This window comes from Maniola jurtina, chromosome 5, assembly GCF_905333055.1.
Source record: "Maniola jurtina chromosome 5, ilManJurt1.1, whole genome shotgun sequence".
NCBI lineage: Eukaryota > Metazoa > Arthropoda > Insecta > Lepidoptera > Nymphalidae > Maniola > Maniola jurtina.
The window spans coordinates 14,234,705-14,251,475 of NC_060033.1; the positions used below are offsets into that span (position 1 = coordinate 14,234,705).

Genomic DNA, 16,771 nt, shown 5'->3' on the forward strand with positions numbered 1-16,771 from the left:
ATTAACTGATTTTAATTTAGTTTTCTTTTGTTTGTAAGGTGGCTTGACTGAGAGTGTTCTTGGCTATAATCCAAGAAAATAAGTACAGCCGTTTGAAGGTTATCAGCTCTTTTCTAGTTACTGTAACCTTCACTTGTCGGGGGTGTTATAAATTTTTAATTGACACTTGTTGTCCCGAAAAATCAGAGAGGCTCCACTAAGTAGGTTACTTTTATCGCGGAAATTCAAAGAGTTCCCACGGTTTTTAGAACGAACCTAAATCCACGCGCACGAAGTCGCGGGCATTATTCTAGTAATGCTTATATTTCTTACAGGAGATAATAATAATAATATCAGGGGGCACGGCAGTGCCCCCGCCAAGACGAGCCAAACGGCGGCCGGGGCGCTACGTACCTTTTTCTCGAAGTGTTTCGCCGTATTTTCGACCCGTCATAACTTCGGTCTGGATGACGCTAGAAAGCTGAAATTTTCAGTATAAGGTGTCCTCAGCAAATTTACTAAATATACTAAATATCAAATATCTAGCTTTTATGGTTACAGATTTATTGATACCTAAAATACGCCGATTTCGTCCCTCACTGATGATCATCAAAACCTCTACTCAAAACCTCTAAGGTACTTCCCGAAGTCCTAGAAGACTGAAATTTGGTATGTAGACTAGAAATTGACTACAAACTACAGGAAAATTAAGAAATTGGAAATGCCCCCCCTCTACGCCTCTTACGGGTGAAGCAAATCTGTAAAATCTGTCGCTAGAAAGCTGATATTTTCAGGATAAGATGTCCTGGGCAGATTTATTAAACGCATTGAGTATCAATTGTCTAGCTTTTATAGTTTCAGATTTATTGACAGTCAAAACTTCTAGTCTGTAATTCTAGGGTACTTCCCGAAGTCCTAGAAGACTGAAATTTGGTGTGTACACTAGAAATTGCATACAAACTACAGGAAAATTAAGAAATTTAAAAATTTCCCCCTCCACTCCCACGTATGGGGGAAGCAAATTATTTGTAAAGTCTATCGCTAGAATGCTGATATTTTCAGGATAATATGTCCTTGACAGACTTATCAAACGTGCCAAGTATCAATTGTCTACCTGTTATGGTTTCAGATTTATTGCCATTCAAAACCCCTCTAGTCAAAAGTTCTAAAATACTTCCCTAAGTCGTAGAAGACTGAAATTTGGTATGTAGGCTAGGGATTTCATTAAAACAACAGGAAAATAAACTTTTCCCAGTCTGTACATTTAAAAAATGTGTTTCCTGAAGTCCTAAAAGACTGAAATTTGATATATCTGCTTTAAAATTGAGTTGCAAGATTCCACCCAAACAAACATAGTTACATACATTGCAAGAATAAAAGCTTCTAAAAAAAGAGAGAACGATAGAGAGCGGGCCATGAAAATGATGTAGGTACCTACAAAAAATAGATCCAAAAAAAAATCTAGGGCACCTGCCAAAAAGAAATGAAATCCCACCAAAAACATTTCATGTAAAATGTTGCCAAGACTCACAAGTTCATAATGCTTTCACTGTTAAAAAGTGATGAGATCTCTAGTAGAGCCAAGCCCCTAGCTGAGCTTAGAATTGCGCTGCCCATGGGACCTATCCCAAGTCCAAAGTATATAGCTCTTAAATGCTCTTGAGTATATCACATTTATAACAATAAAGAACAAATAACTCTACTTACAAGCTCTGATTTTACAAACCCTAAATCTTGATTAAAAAAGTACGGCTTGGCCGTTTAATGTTCGTGAAAGCATTACATGGCATAACATATTATATTAAGGTCATAAGGAATAGTTTGTTCGACAATTACTAATTTTTATTATACTTCATGATTGTCGCACAAGCTATTCCGGGCTTAAATGTCATATCAGATAAAAGTACCACGAACATTAAACGGCCAAGCCGTCCTTTTTTAACCAAGATTTAGGGTTTGTAAAATCAGAGCTTGTAAGTAGAGTTATTTGTTCTTTATTGTTATAAATGTGATATACTCAAGAGCATTTAAGAGCTATATACTTTGGACTTGGGATAGGTCCCATGGGCAGCGCAATTCTAAGCTCAGCTAGGGGCTTGGCTCTACTAGAGATCTCATCACTTTTTAACAGTGAAAGCATTATGAACTTGTGAGTCTTGGCAACATTTTACATGAAATGTTTTTGGTGGGATTACATTTTCTAGAAGTTCTATTTTCTGAGGCGACGCGCTCCACTTCTTAATCAGATAATTCGTACATTGCTTCGATATTCTCTCAGATGCAAATGTAGGGCGGGTGGAAAAGTTAGGGATGTGGAAATCTAAGCTATTTGTTTGTCCTTCACGCCCTAACTAAGCAACCAACCGACTTGATTTTTGGCATAGAGATAGTTGAACGGACGGAGAGTAACATGGGCTACTTTTTATCCCGCAAATATCTATATATTCATACCTTTAATATCTTAAAGATATAATATCGCAGATAAAGTTCAAGAATACAGCGTACGCCGATTTGGTTTCAGGTGATTTAACATGCCAGGACAAAATTTCAGCTTTCTAGATCCAAGAATTCGTGCTGAGCATCAATGAGTATCTGCGAGTCAGAGCTCTTCTTTTTATATATTTCGATAAAGAAAGATATTCGCTCGAATGCAAATGCGTGGAGGCTAGGAAAGTTAGGGATGTGGAAACGTATAAAACTGGGCCTATTTAGAAAGAAAGAGCCTTTTCTACCGTGCACATAATAGGTAGGTATAATATGAAGGTCGGAATTTTCTTCCGATTTCGAGGTCTTTGTTTTCTGACTTGCGATATCTTGAAATAACAGTGAATAGGCAAACTCCTTCCATCTAAGAGAAAACTGCAACCCCACAAGAAAGGCTTGTCTATAGCATAAGCTACACAAGCCGAGACCTATGCCCATCATTTATGATTATTATTAAGTAGTTATACAGAGTGTACCCCAAATGGGATATCATAGTATGTAAGGACTTTACATTTTAAAACAGTTTTTTTTTTTAATTTTTATGATTTTTATTATTTTTGAATTATCTGTCGTGCAAAATATCGAAAAAAATTGGTTGAGACGATAACGAAGACAATGTAGAGATACCCTTTATTAAAATAAAATAATTATTAATATAATTTCGGACGCTATCTAAAATTGTTTCTGTAGAAACATTTTTATTTAGAAAATTACGAAAAGCCATTATTATAAAAGCTATTTCTGGATATATTTTACTCTGTGAAAATGCTATAATATTGGAGTACCTACCTAACCGTGATTATCCCCAACAATTCAAGCTCACCCAACCAGATTATATTGTATTATACAGAATTATCTGTGAAGATCTACAATGTTTTTGTTCAGGACCGCTGACCGAAGAAAATAAGATAATTCTAACAATACTGACTAATGAAAATGGTCTGCAAAGCACAATTTTTTTCTAAAATATAATACTTGAAATATAACTTGCATTAACGGTGATGGAAAATGTCGTGACGAAACCTGTATGCCTGAGAGTTTGACGTGTGTATCTGTGTATCTGTCTGTGGCATCGAAGCTTCTAATTTTTTTTTTAAAGAATATTAGCCATGTTAAATGACTAATATTCCCCTTTCCTCTCCAACTAAGCGTCAGGCTTGTGCTAGGAGTAGGTGCGACAATAGTGCAAAGGGCGGGGTTTGAACCGTCGACCTTTCGGTTTTCAGTCCACTCCTTTACCGGTTGAACTATTGAGGCTCTAAGTTCTCCATATTGTTCTCAAAGGTGTGTGAAGTCTGCCAATCTGCAGATGGCCAGCGTGGTAGACTCTGGCCAAAATCCTTTATACTCTGAGAGGAGACCTTTTCTCTGTAGTGAGCCGGCGACGGGTTGATTATGAAGATGACACAGAATTATCTATGAAGATCCAAAATGTTAATGTTCGGGAGAGCTATCCGGAGAAAATAAGATAAGTAATTTTAATAATACTGACTAATGAAAATGGTCTGCGAAGCACAATTTTTCTCGAAAATATGATAGGTACTTGTCTGAAGTACAAGAATTATTTTTAAATTAATTTTTGCCTTTGAAAGAAGAACTCCGCCAGTAGAAGATCGATGTTATAGTTGTCAAGTTACTATGTCGTTTAAAAACCATCTAAATAAACTAGCAAAAAAATTTAAATAAGAATTTTCCAAGCAGATTTTAAATAATAGGTATTAATACCCTTTGTTTAAAATCAAAGTGTAGAGGAGAATTTTCTCAACGGCTTTTTCATATAATTCCGAAGCAGTCTCTAAAGTATAGGTTATTATATCGAAACTTCCAGAACAAGCAAACTTGAGCACTAAACGAGAAACTCGGAACTTTGGAAAGTTGTAAAGAAACAATAACTTTGAGGCAAAGATATTTAAATATTATTATACTGATATAGATAGGACAAAGGGCAGACTATCATGATCATACACGCAAATCAAATATTAAGGATCTGTTTTTTTATTGACAGTAAATCGAATTGAATTTCTAATAGCATATAGATCAGTATTTCCACCATCTAAAGCACAAAATATGTCGTACCTATGCTATTTCCTATATTAACTTGCGTGTGAAATTTTCAATATAAACTCACATCCGAAATCCAAATCTGAAATTTGGTTGACACTTAACTATTACTTAACGATTTTTGGCATATTTGCATTCAGTAGGTGCTTTTATGAAAATAAATCAATTAACGAATTGAAGAAATCAATTAATGTTCAACGCTATAAATTGCTACAGGTGTTTAATTATTTGTATTATTATATATTAGATTAGCGATCGTCCGCGGCTTCGTGCAGCTAAAATATTATAAATCTTTTTTATTTCTTATCCCGTTGGAATTTAAAAAACATCGTCTTATGAAGCTAACGTCTGTGCAAAATTGCAACTCTGTAGCTTCAAAGGTTTAGGCTAAGCGTTGCGCGTGTCAGTGAACCAGATTTTTCTTTTTATATATTTAGATAAAAGGTCCCAAGAGCCGCTCTACCGTTTAAATCTCCTTACTTTGGCGTAATGTTATAGAAAAATATCGCTGTGCGTGATGATTTCCTGGCATTATTTTGTTTGAGATTTGATCAAGTTTTGATGGCTTAAATATTTGATAATAAAGTATGAACAAAGCGAAAGTTCAAGATCGCGTAAGGGCATGAAATGTCGGATTTGGATTAACAGCTTGGCAACTTTGTTGTTTCGTACTTTTACTAATCCAGGCAGTAATTGACTGTAGAGTATTGCTGGCGGGGCAAAAAGTTTCACACGGGGCAAAATCTTTGCCAACCCTGAGAAACATTTTGCCCTTTGTGAAATTTTTAGCATCAGTTTCTGTCCACGATGTTTTTAGAGTTCCGTACCCAAAGGACAAAACAGTGCCAGTTTTAAAAAGTTATTAATGTCACTGTTGCATGCCTCTCTGTCTGTCTATTTCAAAAACTAAATCAGTTTCTAATTTGAAATTTATATTTAAACAACAAGTACTGAAAACGCCGATTTTTAAGTCTGTTATAAGCAGTAAAAAAACGATGATGACATTTAGACAATACAGTTTTGTTGCCTAGACAATTCATATTCACTCTTGTTGAAGGTTTTTAAATTCATATCTTCGCTTAGTTTGAGTTTTTATTAAACAAGTGTAAATTAAAAATTTATAACACCCCGACAAGTGAAGGTTACAGTTACTAGAAAAGAGGTGATAACTTTCAAACGGCTCTTGGATTATAGCTAAGAACACTCTCGATCAAGCCACCTTTCACACAAAAAAAAAACTAAATTAAAATCGGTTCATTAGTTTAGGAGCTACGATGCCACAGGCAGATACACAGATACACTTCAAACTTAAAACACCCCTCGTTTTGGTTCGGGGGTAAAAAGACGTCGCATCTTGTCTCCACTCCACTCTGACGTTTACCTACACCTAAGATAGCATAGAGTAGTAATGCAGTATATCGAGAGAGTAGTAATTACCCTTTCAAAATTAGTTTTTTCACATAATTAAGCTTTAATAACTAACATAATTACAACTTCTAAAAAGCTGATAGACCTCAGGCATTATAAATTCAATCAAAGTTTGGTAAAACTTTTCATGATACACATTTTTAAGTAGGCAAGTTAGCTAAGAAAATAAGTGTCGTAAGCTATAATTAGATTTTAATAGGCAACTTAATTTATATTGGAGAGTTTGCGGAGCTCGCAAAAAATAAAATTAAGTGTTTGGATACTTACTTAACTTTTTCCTTTTTTAGAGTTCCGTATTGCCAAAGAAAAAAGGAAACCTATCACATCATTGTCTGTCTGTTTGTCTGTCGTCTCTGTCAAGAGCTGTAAAGAGAATCCAAACCTATAGGGTACTTCCCGTTGACCTAGTATCATGTTTGGCAGGTTAGCAATTTTTTTTTTTTGGCCCAAGTACAGGTAAAAATCCGAAAACCGTGAGTTTGTGGTTAGTACATCACAAAAAATAATAAGTGTTATTTCTTGTGCGATGGCACGGAACCCTTCGTATATGAGTCCAACTCGCACTTGAACGTTTTTTAAAGAATTCTTAGTTAGCTAACTTAGTCAGTTTTAGTATGCTAACTTTTGCTATGTTGTCTGAAAATTTTTGAATGAAATTGTGTAAAGAGATAGCTTACATTTCGCGGAAGGACATAGGCTAATTTTAATCCGGAAAATCATAGAGTCTCCATGGGATTTTTCAAACCGAAACTTAGGCAAATGCAGTTGCGGGCGTCATCTAGTATAATAGGTATCTGTATATCTGAAAATGTGACTGTTTGTTACGTCTTAACGTTTCAACTGAGAAACAGATTTCATCAACGAAAGTTACAAATATACTTTTTGCTTATTCCAAACAAAGCACTCTTACGTGGTTTTGAAAACACCAAGTCGTCTCAGACAAAAATTAATTAATCAATAATCATGTGCATTTTTCCAAAAAATACTAAAATGTACCTATTATTATTAGTACACTAAGTTATTCCTAGCAAAACATAAAAAGCCCATACCTACATTTCATTTGTATAGAACTATTATAGCCCAAAGGTAAAAATATGTTTTAAGAGGCTCAACACTTTGAAATGAAACGTATGCCTACTTGAAAATAAATAGCTGAATTCTAAAATTACTAGAGCGTATCAAAACGAACTGCTTCAAGTACCTGGCGCCAGTGAAAACACGCCCATTGTTTATATCAAAACTTTGAAACGCTGGAATAAACAACACCTGAACGCAGGAGTGGGTTAATATTTTAAATGGGTAGTACTTGTTTTTCTTTTAAAGTTCATTTAAAGTTAAATATTACTCATTCAAAATACGTGCTACGAGTAAATTATGAATTTAACTTTTTGAAAGTGCTTATTTTGCGAAAAATATTCACAGAATGTACGTTGATTTTTCGGTGGGTAAAACAAGTCTTCTTTGTTAAAGCAAATCACAAGTAGGAATTTTTTTTGTGACTAGGTACAGTATTTTTAAAATAGATTTTTAACCCCCGACCCAAAAAGAGGGGTGTTATAAGTTTGACGTGTGTATCTATGTATCTGTCTGTGGCAACGTAGCTCCTAAACTAATGAACCGATTATAATTTAGTTTTTTTGTTTGAAAGGTGGCTTGATCGAGAGTGTTCTTAGCTATAATTCAAGAAAATCGGTTCAGCCCTTTGAAAGTTATCAGGTCTTTTCTAGTTACTGTAACCTTCACTAGTCGGGGGTGTAATAAATTTTTAATTTACACTTGTTAAACTAGATGATGCCGACGACTTATTCCACGTGGATATGGTTTTAATTCATGGGAATTCTAATTTTTCGGGATAAATATTTTATGATAAATAAATAAATTCAATTCAATTTACTTCAGTACAATCGAGATCGATAAAGCGTGAATATTTTAACCTTTAGAAATCTATTTTCGAAAGGTGAAACTATAAAATTACGCACTACCTACCTTTCACCGATAAGGTTGTGATCGGATTCCAATCACGAATAGAAAGCCCTCAAGAGGAAAGAGCTTAAAAACGCCGATCTATTTTTATTTTACTACCAACTATTTGCTGTTATAGACCCCTAACTTCTGCTCGAGCCTTTTCCCGTGTGGATTAGGTTCATCCGGAGAAACTGTTCATTATTGAACTGTTGCAGTTTTCTTTACAACTAGGCGATACTTTGTAGAAGTCCATGATAATTATACAAGGAACCATAAGCTTAATCCATCCATACTAATATTATATCTATCTGTCTGCTATCTTTTCACGGCCCAACATTTTAACCGATTCTGACGAAATTTGGTACAAGGTTAGCTTATATCCCGGGAACGGACATAGGCTACATTTTATCCCGAAAAATCAAAACTTTCCCACGGGATCTTAAAAGACCTAAATCCACGCGGACGAAGTTGCGGGCATCCTCTAGTTTGCTATAGTACCTAACTAGCTGATACCCGCGACTTCGTTCGCGTGGATTTAGGTTTTTTAAAATTCCCGAGGGAAATCTTTGATTTTCCGGAATAAAAAGTAGCCTATGTGCTAATCCAGGGTATAATCTATCTCCATTCTAAATTTCAGCCCAATCCGTCCAGTAGTTTTTGCGTGAAGCAGTAACAAACATACACACACACACACACACACACACACACACACACACATACAAACTTTCGCCTTTATAATATTAGTGTGATGTGATAGGCCACTAAAAGAGATCTGAATGGTGCAACGAGCAGCTTGCGATATGCACTGCCAGCCCTCCCCTTGATCGATTTGATTACGACGAGAAACTACAAACATACTTAGCTCTCGCCATCGCTCGTTGAGCTTGCTTATGAGGCCCTTATTACGTCTACGTAAATTAGATCTTAGAGCTTGAAAACTAGATATTAGTTTCTAGAATATGTCTGCAAAATTTCATGGACTTTGGTTGCTTAATATTCAAATGAAATTGGAACTACGATTGTATGAAACGAGTGACGGAGAGAGCCCTCTTAACAAAGGCGTGCCTAAAAAGAGTTCCGTAAGGAGACAGTGGTCAATAGACCGCTGTCAGCCTTGTAATATCACGATTTCTACGATCATAATAATTATGATGATTGATGAACCAAAGCTAATAACGGTTTTCCAAAATATTCTGAAATAACAACTTTTTATTGAACAAACCGGCTGGTTTCTTTTGTTCTTGGTAGTAGCACAGAATATATAATGTAGTAGTTATAATAAATTCAATACCTCCGGGCAAACCTGTGAAGATTTTACGACTAGACGTAGGTTTTCTCCAAAGCCTAATTTATATTTTATAAAACAAACTTTAGGGCGGTTACGCACTCGTCCGATCCGAATCCGTGAAAATACGTTCCAAAGTAGTCATAGAACTACATATTTGTATGGTAGCTTACGAACTAGATCTTACTTCCATCATCCGATATCTCTCCATCATCCGTGAGAATATCTCGGATGTGCCTCGGATTCAAATCGGTCGTATGACGTAGAATGTAGATATTATTTCAAATATCATATAATAAGAATATTAGTAATTTTTTGAAATCATGACTAACATTCCCGTTTCCCCTCCAACTAAGCGTAAAGCTTGTGCTAGGAGTGGGTACGACAATAGTGCAACGAGTGGGATTTGAACCGCCGACCTTTCGAATTTCAGTCCGCTCCTATAACCGTTGAGCTATTGAGGCTATAAAGATGTCCACTGAATAGCTTGGATTTGAATCAGAGATCGGATTAGTGCGTATGCAATATCCGAGTTTTTTATATGCGTATTTTCACGGACTCAGATCGGATGAGCGCGTAACCGCTCTTACGTTTGGGCCAGATAAGATTAAATTATTATTTTATTAAATCTTTTTGATTCATTCCTTTAATTCTGAGTTCTATTACATTAATAATGTATTCTTAACTCTATAACATTATTTTGTCTTATTAAGTATCTTATTTTAAAGAGGTTTTTTCCGTTTAATAAAATGCACATGTTACTTATTTGTACTATAATATATATTATCTTACTAACCGACTTCAAAAAAGGAGAAGGTTTTCAAATCGTCGGAATCTTTTTTTTAAATATATAGATAAGGATCGCGATTTCTCACCATATGCATCTATCTCTGCCTAGAGTACCTACTCCATGTCCTGATGATACTCCAATGATGCAATTATTCTCGGAAAATTTTAGGTTTTAACAAAAATGTCACCTAGCTTACAAGGGTCGCGTTGTTGGTTCAATCATATAATCTTATGATTAGAGTGTACTTTGAGGTAATAGGTAAGCTGCAGAAAGTGGGTAGTGGGTACCTAATGGGAAAATAATGGGGTGTTCGTGTGCAGGCAATAACATTATCGGGTCCAATTTTGAAAAGTTTGTTTTTATTCCAGATCTGGGCGTCAGTCCTATACTTACCTAGTATGGAATATAGATTGCCTAATTAATACTGTACTTAAGAGCCTCGTTGGTCCTGTGGTTAGCATATTCAACTGCTGGTTACGAAGTAGGTACTGCGGTTCGATTCCCAAGTCGCGCCACAAACAGTTAAGCATTCGATTTTTCTGGAAATTCTCAGGTAGGTAAGTACTAGCAGAGTTCACGACAATTATGAAACTTGTAACAAAACCTCGTGGCTTCACTTACACTGGCAGCTGTCAAATGCAATCTATAGCCCGCGACAGGTTGACATGGCAAGCGGGGTATGAGACGAGTGGAGGTTAGAAGGAGGACGAGTTAGGAATTGATACACAAGAGACACAAACAAGGAGAACTCAAAAAAACCGTTTAAAAAAGCAAAAACTCGTAAAATTAATCACGAATTGAATTTCAATGGAATTTTCATGAATTCGAAGTCCGAGTCGGGAATGCACACGAAGGGTTCCGTACAACTACAAATACAAGAAATAACACTTTTAATTTTTTTAATTTTCTTGGCGGCCATTTTTTTATTTTATAATTAAGTTTATACCTAGTAACTTAGCGGCTATAGAAATACTTACTACTAAATAAAAATACATACTGTGAAAATTTCAACTCTACCTATTACTGTTCACGAGATACATGGCGTAGACAGACGGACGGACGGATGGATGGATGGACAGTGGAGGCTTGGTAACAGGATCCCGTTGTCGTCCTCCGGGTACAGAACCGTAAAACCCAAAAGCTTGTAAAATTCATCACGAATTGACTTTCAGTAGAATTTTCATGAATTTTAGTCGAAATAGAGTCGTCACTTTAACTCTACCATGCAATTCAATTCAGAATAAAAAGAGCGATTAACGACTGTCTTGTTGGAACTTGGATCCCTTTCAATGGAATCAGCTTTCCGAACTGAGGTCGCGTCAGCAGTTTACAAAATCCTTAGTTCATCACAGTTTCATAGAAATTGTTACTTTTTTGAGTAGTTATCTACAAATCTCCTTTACGGCTGATATTCATACATATTTAATATTATAAACTAGCTGATACCCGCGACTTCGTTAGCGTGGATGTAGATTTTTAAAATTCCCGTGGGAACTCTTTGATTTTCCGGGATAAAAAGTAGCCTATGTGCTAATCCAGGCTATAATCTATCTCCAGTCTAAATTTCAGCCCAATCCATCCAGTAGTTTTTGCGTGAAGGAGTAACACACACACACATACAAACTTTCTCCTTTATAATATTAGTGTGATGTGAAAAGGTGTCTGTCTGTCCGCTAGCTTTTCACGGCTCAACGGTTTAACTGATTTTGATGAAATTTGGTACAGAGTTAGCTTACTTTCCGGGAACGGACATAGGCTACTTCTTATCCTATAGATTATCTTAAATCAAAGAGTTCCCACCGGATTCTAAAACGCCCATCCGTTAAACCTATTTATATCAAAATTGGGTAAAGTGGTGGCTTGCGCCCTGGAAATTGACATAGGCAACTTTTTATCTCGGAAAATCAAAGAGTTCCCAAGGAATTTCAAAAAACCTTAATCCACGCAGACGAAGTCGCGGAAATCATCTAGTTTATAATAATCGAAATAAATATCTGCAATCTGTCGGTACGTTACTTGATCTGACTCAATCGAATGAACGATGCGTGAACGCATAAGTAATGAACAGACAGACAGACAAACAGACAAACATTTCATAAAGCAAGCAAACAAAGTCACAAGCATAATCTACTTATAAAAGACCTAGATCTTGAGAAAATAAGCCCGCCTCTTATTATGAAAACACATAGTACTCTGATAATGGTCCTGGGAATATTTACATTGTAATAGCAATTTTGTACGTGGTCCAAGTCAAAAGAAACAATAGGAAAAAAATCTATTTTATTTCTTCTTCTAAAGTTAGCTAATCTTTTTGAATGCCTCTTCCACGTCTCTCTTGAGGCTATTCCTTATAGGTACAGCGTATGACTGAATACGCTTCTACGGTAGTGGAGAGGTGCGGGAGGGGTGTCAGTTGTCACAAGTTGACGAATCACTGAGCCCTCGCGTCACGTCATCACTCCCCTCCTGCGCCGTTCTATTACCGCTAATCTACTCAGTTATGCGTTACGCCTATTAGTAGATAGTAGAGTAGATAGATTATTTTAGTGTTTTTAAATTAGAAATATGTTCTAAAGTCAGGTACCTATTAACTTACCAACTAATAGCTGAAATTAATAAATAATCAATTTCTCTGTAATCTGTTGATAATTCTGTCAAAAACGATCATACAATTTTAGGCAAATTAAGTTTGTTGTTCCTTAATCCACTTATTGACAAATAGATTAATTATTATTCAGTCACTAAACCATTTACTTAACGGTACTATTTTAAAACAACAGACCGACGACAAAGCTATAAGCAACTTTTTTTGACAAGTAATTGACATAGATAGATCTTTTAAATAACGGTTTTTTTGATCAGAATAAAAAGAAGAAATAAAAGAAAGAAAGAAAAACGTTTACCAAAACTGAACGCTGGCGCTTATAACTCGTACCAGAGTAACAGCGTATTTGATCATTCTAAGGCTGTGAAAAGAGATGATATAGCTAATGAAAGTGAGATTGGAATACAAATTGATATTTCAAATGGGAATTCTTAAATTGGTCATCTTAATTTGTGTAGGTAATGCTCAAAAATGAAGTCTTCATCAGTACCCATTTAAATCCCGGGCGCTGTTATAGCAGAGTGAACTGGAGTGAGGAAACTCTCTGGTTCACTCTGCTTGGGACTGAATCAGAAGTGAGTTTTGAGCATGAATCGACATCTGTCAAATATTAGGCTAGGGATGGCGTAAAATCAAAGAGAGCTAGTCGTTTCATAGCTTACTTAGAGTCAAATGTAGGTGAAATTTGACGCCTGAAAGTATAGGTAAAGCCTCGATGTTAGATACAAGTTTCGTAACTCGTGAACTGTGGTCATAGTGTGAGAATGGGACACCATCTTCCCACCCAAGCGCATAATATGTGTCAAAATGGAACTTATCCTTTAGATTAAGGACTTCTCTACACTGAAGTTTCCAAGAGGAAGACACACATTCTCTCACACACTCACACACACACACACACACATACACACAACACACACATACATACACACACATACACACACTTGCAAACGCAAGACAAGAAAATTGCTCAGCCTTATTGTCACTTGTGTCAACTTGGGTCTATACCTATTGAAACAATTGCCTGAGGTGTAATTAGTATAATTATACTGTACGGTACTTATGTTTCAGGTCAAAGTATAATTCGCATTCGTAATCCATCTTCATCTAGACATTCTTGGTTTAAGCCTTGAAGTTAAACCATTTTGAAATATTGTCGTAGGTACGTCAAAAGATAAAAATAACAGACGAGTGGGCTAAAGACATTACGACTCCCGCGGGAAATTATTGTCTTGGTTTGTCTCGAGTGATTTTATATGAATCTCGACAGTATGTAGAATTAGAATCGTGAATGCTCGCCCTACGTGCGCAAAGCCGCTATTTAATTGTACAGTGTCTTGCATGCAAGTTGCATACAGCTTGAATAGTGGAAAATTAAACATGTAGGTACGAGCTGCAGGTTGCACGTAGGTAAATAGTTTTGAACTTGTGCGCAAAAAGTACAACTATCACTTAGATAACTGCAAGTTATTTGCAAGTGACAAGCAAACGCGTCGGACGCAAAGACATGCATGCGAATTGCGAGGTGCAGGCCCAGGCAAATCTTTCTGTTGCAAAACTTGTACGTAAATTGACAAACTTGCATGCAAGCATTTGAAACAGCGGAAATTGCGACTTTGACATAAGTTATTATAAGATTTTGCATAGGTATATATTATAGGTTTGCTTGATAATGCCCTTTACAAAAAGATTTTCAGCACCTAACCAAATCTAGTACTATTCGAATGAAATAACAACCATTCCTAGACATAACTAAGCGAAGATGAACTTTAGAAATTAGTGCCTAAATGTTAAAGAAAATCATAATCATATATTGATAGTAAAGTTAGTAGGTAAGCAGTTTCACTTTATGCCGAGGAAATCCCACAATACACTTACAATACAAATACACAAACTACACTAAAACCAAACAACTGACATAGGCTATTGACATGAACGATATAATAATTAATCAGACGTATTCAAAACTGTTTAGTTTGTGTATTCTAAATACTAAAATATTATCCGTTTATATATTATTAAACAACACTATATTTACGTACTCAGTCTATGTATAAAACATCTGCAATATGTGACTGTTTGAAGTGTGATTTCTCCTAAACTATAGTACCATGGTTGTCGTTTTTTGCTATCGTGGCAATAGGTTTTACAACTGTCTGCCTATCAAGGTTCATGAGATACAGCCTGCTGACAGTCAGACGGATGGACGGACAGACAGACGGACGATGGACTGACAGCGGAAACGTAGTACCTGATAGGGACCCGTTTTAAATAAAAAAATAGAAAAAAAACAATTAAACTTTAAGTACAAGTATTTTTAACCCCCGACCCAAAAAGAGGGGTGTTATAAGTTTGACGTGTGTATCTGTGTATCTGTGTGTCTGTGTATCTGTGTTTCTGTGTATCTGTCTGTGGCATCGTAGCGCCTAAACGAATGAACCGATTTTAATTTACTTTTTTTTGTTTGAAAGGTGGCTTAATCGAGAGTGTTCTTAGCTATAATCCAAACAAATTGGTTCAGCCGTTTAATAGTTATCAGCTCTTTTCTAGTTTTCTTGTAGAAAAGAAGGTTAGATAACCGTTAGGTTCATAATATTATGTCAATTGACAAATGTCAAGCTGTCAAGATGGACGTTGCCTAAATACATAATTATTTATTTGAAAATGATGTTTTGGAAAACTCAGATACTTTAGATCGTAGGCGCGGAATAGTCCAAGAAAATCAGTTCAGCCGTTTGAAAGTTATCAGGTCTTTTCGGTCTTTTCTAGTTACTGTAACCTTCACTTATCGGGGGTGTTATAAATTTTTAATTTACACTTGTTGAATCTTCAGATTTATCCACCACTGGTTCGGAATGCCTTTCCTACCGAGAAGAACCAGCAAGAACGTTAGCAAGCACTCTTGGGTTGCAGAAATCTAAAAAAGAAATAGGTATAGAACGCGACAGGTCAAGATGGTAACCGAGGTGCGGGATAGTGCGGGTGACGTGCGGGTGTGCGGGGCGTTCCCAGCCTCATACTCCGATTGCCACCTCGACCTGTCGCGAACTTAGGTAAGTACCCACTCAATTAAAAGCCTAGCTATATTTGCATGAATACTTAATTGTTGATTTAACATTTCACAGAGTATGCGAAGTCCTTTCCATGTTTCCTAAGCTAATAAGAAGCTACAATGAAAAGTCAATTAGAAAAGCTAATAACACACAAACGACCCTAATCCCGTATCCCGATTTATCCCGGGTTATAGCGGATTAAGGTGAAATTCACGTTTGGATTAAGACTTGATAAAATTAATTTGCCTCGTAGCTAATACAAAATTTATTCAAGTACTAATCTATACTAATAAATAAAATTGGAGTGTCTGTCTGTAATTTTGAAATAATCTATACTAATAAATAAAATTGGAGTGTCTGTCTGTAATTTTGAAATAACTACCTCATATTAAGCTCATATGGTTATTTGAACGATACCATAACTGAATCACACGTTTTTAAAATTTTTGTCTGTCTGTCTGTCTGTCTGTCTGTCTGTCTGTCTGTCTGTCTGTCTGTCTGTCTGTCTGTCTGTTTGAAAAGGCTAATCTTTGGAACGGCTGAACCGATTTTGACGGGACTTTCACAGGCAAGTAGAGGATTGACCAGGGCGTAAAATAGGCTACTTTTTTAACCGACTTTCAAAAAGGGAGTTGTGTTTTTCTACCTATGTACACCGAAATCTCCGAGATTTCTGAACCGATTTGCGTCATTTCTTTTTTAATCGATAGAGGAACTTTGCGACATTGTTTCATAAAAAATTTGGAGTCCAACTCCTCAATCCTGATGCTGCAGGGGATCTGACCAATCCACGCGGGCGAAGCTGCGGGCATCAGCTAGTTTTATAAATAAGGAATCAGCAAAGCGTACTGCGAAAATCTGCACTAGGGTCGCAGATGATTGGTCTATACTCTATCCGCGGAAATTTAGAGCCTCAATAGCTCAACGGTTGAGGAGCGGACTAACTTTCGAAAGGTCGGCGGTTCAAACCACACCCGTTGCACTATTGTAGTAACCACTCCTGGCACAAGCATTACGCTTAATTGGAGGGGAAAGGGGAGTATTAGTCATGATTAGCATGGCTAATATTCTTTAAAAAAAAATAGTATAGCTCTCTGTTACGTAATCCCATACAAATGAGA

At 36.2% G+C, this 16,771-nt stretch overlaps 1 protein-coding gene across 3 annotated transcripts in view; it reads right to left on the reverse strand.

The window, feature by feature from the left end:
* The window catches only part of LOC123865734 (KH domain-containing, RNA-binding, signal transduction-associated protein 2-like), a 257,457-nt gene that overhangs the window by 190,124 nt on the left and 50,562 nt on the right, over positions 1 to 16,771 (reverse strand). The window lies entirely within an intron of this gene.